The sequence below is a fragment of the Acomys russatus genome, chromosome 1 (assembly GCF_903995435.1).
Source record: "Acomys russatus chromosome 1, mAcoRus1.1, whole genome shotgun sequence".
Lineage (NCBI taxonomy): Eukaryota > Metazoa > Chordata > Mammalia > Rodentia > Muridae > Acomys > Acomys russatus.
Genome location: NC_067137.1, coordinates 10555822 through 10560070, shown reverse-complemented (window position 1 = coordinate 10560070; position 4249 = coordinate 10555822).

The following is a 4249-nucleotide window of genomic DNA, read 5'->3' as shown; positions in this document are numbered from 1 at the left end:
AAATGGACTTTGCAGATATGATTACATTAAGGGCCTTGTGATGGAGAGATTACCCTGGGTTAGCCTGGAGAGCAGGGCGTAATCACAGCGCTCCTTATAAGGGAAGGAGCAAAGTCAGAGTCTGAGGAGTGAGGCTGGCCATGAATGCAACAGTCCTTGCACTCTGAAAAGACTGAAAGAGTATTTGCTCCTGAGTTCGAACTTCCTGAAAAAAGTAGTGCCTCCACTGGTGCCTCCTTTTCAGGTTTTAAGATTTCTAGAACAAGAAAGCAATATGTATGTGATGTTTTCAGTCACTATACATCCACATGCAATACAAAGGTCGTGGACAGAAACCAGGCTGTTCTAAGTGCAAGGGACAGAGCAGTGAACACTGAAGACAAAGATCCAAGCCCTCACCTGCTCGCTTTCTAGCGGACCACCTTCAGGATGTCCTCACTCCGTAGGTTTCAGCCAACCCTTGTCCCTGCTCTCTTGCATCCTGCAACAGTGAGAGACTCTGTAAGACCCAGCTGGTGTTCATCGGGCTGGTCCATATCCTCAGGAAGGATGAACATAGTCAGCTACCCGCAGGCTGAGCCCCAGCAAACATCACGTCTCTACTCCCTGTTCTTCCTCTGCCAGAGTGAAATCAAGAGACACACTCCCTCTCCCTCTCCTCCTCTTTGGTCTTAGGGTCTTCTCACCTGGAGCTGTTAGAGGAGGGCGTGGGGGAAGAAGCAGCCTCAATTTAAATCTCTATAATCAGCTCTTGTGAGAAGTATGGATTTTTTTTTTAACTTCTAATTCTAGGAAGGAGCCTATTGCATATTGCATATACTACTTTTTTGTGTTTTTTGTTTGTTTGGTTTGGTTTGGTTTTTTGAGACAGGGTTTCTATGTGTGGCCTTGGCTGTCCTGGACTCGCTTTGTAGACCAGGCTGGCCTCGAACTCACAGTGATCCGCCCCTCGGCCTCCTGAGTGCTGAGATTAAAGGCATGCACCACCACCGCCCGGCTCTACTTTTTTGTTTTTTTTTTTAAACTAGAGTCTAGAGACACACACTGAAGGACTGAAGGTGCTTTGGGGTTTTTCCCAAATTATTTATTTATTATGTATACAGTGCTCTGAATACCTGTACACCTGCATGCCAGAAGAGGGCACCAGATCTCAATATAGATGGTTATGAGCAACCATGTGGTTGCTAGGAATTGAATGCAGGACCTTTGGAAGAACAGCCAGTGCTTTTAACCTCTGAGCCATCTCTCCAGCCCCCAGACTTAAGTTATATGAAGCAGCAGTGTATCCAATTCTAAAAATAAGAGTTTTGTTGAGTTGCACTTGATGATGGTGTAGGCTAATGTTAGGGAAGGAGGCGTCACCTTCTACCATTGCATCCTTTAATCAGTTGTTCTCTCAGGGCTGGAGAGATGGCTCAGAGGTTAAGAGCACGGTCTGTTCTTCCAGAGGTCCGTGCAGACAAAACACTGTATATATAATAAATAAATAAATATTTTAAAAAATATTAATCCCAGCAGCCAGGAGGCAGAGGCAGGTGGGTTGCTGTGATTTCGAGGCCAGCCTGGTCTACAAAGTGAGTCCAGGACAGCCAAGGCTACACAGAGAAACCCTGTCTCGAAAAATCAAAAAATAAAAATTAAATTAAATTAAAAATTAAAAAATAAATTGTACCGTGTGTGTGTGTGTGTGTGTGTGTGTGTGTGTAGAGAGAGAGGGGGGGGGAGATTGTGTTTTCTGGGGCTGGAGAGATGTCTCAGAATTTATAAGCACTTGCTGCTTTTGCTCAGGACACAACTGTGGTTCCCAGCACCCACATGGTGCATTACAACCTTCTATACTCCAATTCCAGAAAATATGACTCCCTTTTTTTTTAAACCCAGGACATCTTGCATACTAAATTCACATTATACCACAGAACAAAACCTTCAGCCAGAATGCCTCTATCTTAAAATATTTTTTTTTCCGAGCCAGGGTTTCTCCGTGTAGCCTTGGCTGTCCTGGACTCACTTTGTAGACCAGGCTGGCCTCGAACTCACAGTGATCCGCCTGCCTCTGCCTCTAGAATGCTGGGATTAAAGGCATGCGCCACCACTGCCCTGGCATTATCTTAAATTTTTTATTACATTTATTTATTTGTTTATTCATTTATTTGTGCATGTGTGTGTTCAAATAAATGCCACAGTCTGAATGTGGAGGTCAGAGGACACCCTACAGGGGTCAGCTCTCTCTTCCTCCATGTGGGTCCTAGGATCCAACTTAGGTTGGTGGCACATGACTTTATCCATCTGCCACCTCCACGGCCTATTTTTGTACTTTTTTGTTGCTGTTGTTCATCTGGAGTTTTGTTGTTTAAAATGTGTGTGTGTGTGTGTGTGTGTGTGTGTGTGTGTGTGTGTGTGTGTGTACTCAAGGAAGCCAAATAGTGTGTTGAGTCTCTTGGCACTGGTGTTCTGGGCAGTTGGGAACTGCCTGAGTGCTGGGAACCAAGGTCTGGGTCCTCTATAGGAACAGCAAGTGCTTTTAACCACCAAGTGAGGTCTCCAGCCCTTGTCTGTTTTGGGGACAAGGTCTTATGGAACTACCCAGATTAACGTTGAACTCAGCTATATAGCTGGGGATGACCTTGAACTACTAACTCTCCTACCCGTGAATGCTAGGGGTACAGGCATGTCCAAGCATTTTTTATTTATGGCCTAGCATAGTTTTATTAGGTGCTGGCAGTTGAGCCCCGAGGGTTGTGCATGCCAGGCAAGCACTCTCCCAATGGCATTACATCCTTAGCCCTTTGTTTATTTCTGTTTATGGATGGGTGGGGTTTTTGTTGTTCGTGGTGGTGGTATTATTTGGTTTCTTTGTTTGTTTGTTTGTTTGCATTGTTGTTGCTGTTGTTGTTATTATTAGTATTATTTTTCAGACTGGCTATGTGGATCTTCCTGGCCTAGAACCCACTATGTACAGAGGCTGGCCTTGAACTCCTGACTCAGCCTCCTGAGTTCTGAGATCATAGGCATATACTACCAAAGTCTGGAAGTTGTTTTTTTGTTGTTGTTGTTTTGTTTTGTTTTGTTTTGTTTTTTAATGTATACAGTGCTCTGCCTGCACATACACCTGCAAGCCAGAAGAGGGCATCAGATCAGATCACATTATAGATGGTTGTGAGTAGCCATGTGGTTGCTGAGACCTGAACTCAGGACCTCTGGAGGAACAGTCAGTGCCTCTGAGCCATCTCTCCAACCCCAAGTCTGGCAGTTTTTACAAACACAACAAGCAGCGCCACTTGCTTATTTATTTGTCAGGAAGTGGCACAGTCATACCTTGGCAGGAATGTGGAGGTCAAAGGCCAAAGAGTCAAGTCTCTCCAGCCATGTGGGTCACAGGAATAGAGTTCAGAACTTTAAGCCCGGAGGCCAGTGCCTTTGCCTGCTGAGCCATCTTGCTGGCCCAAGCACTCTTTTGTTGTCAGCGACAAATGACCCATTCACTGGGTAGTGGTGGCGCACATCTTTGATTCCAGAACTAGAGAGGCAGAGGCAGGCAGATCTTTGTGAGTTGGAGGCCATCCTCATCTACAGAGTAAGTTCCAGGACAGTGAAGACTACACAAAGAAACCCTGTCTCAAAAAACCAAAAACGGAAACAAACAACAGCAAAACCTAAATGACCCTTTCCTCTTCATTAGGGTTTTTCCTGACCACAAACAACCACCTCGAGCTAATTGCTTCAATTAAAACAAACTCCAACTCTGGGCATTGAAGACTTTCACAGGGAAGAACTGTTGGCTGTAGAGTCCAGTGAAGTTACCGCCATTCACCACATAATGCTGGTTGCAGTGTAATTATCATGCTATAAATAATGATACTTTTTGTACACGTTTACTGGGTGTCAGGAATGTCACCAATTGTCTTGCCTACTTTAGCTCGCTACGGCTTTTCCCACGAGGTTGGGACTGTCACTATTCACATCTCACAGATGAAGAGATTGCAGTGATGGGGGATTAAGGGAACTTTGAAGATCTTACTGCTAACAGGCAATGAAGTCAGGGCTGTAATGGGGTTCCCTGACAGCCATGCCCTAACCACCTCTGCTGGCCTGCTCCCAGCCTTGAGTGATAAAGGCCTTTCAAATGTAATACCCTGGGTTTCCATTCCCACTTTAAAGGACCGTCACTGGTTTGACCACTGTAGGAATTATAGATGGATTTTTTTTCCCCCAAGACAGGGTTTCTCTGAGTATCCCTGGCTGTCTTGGA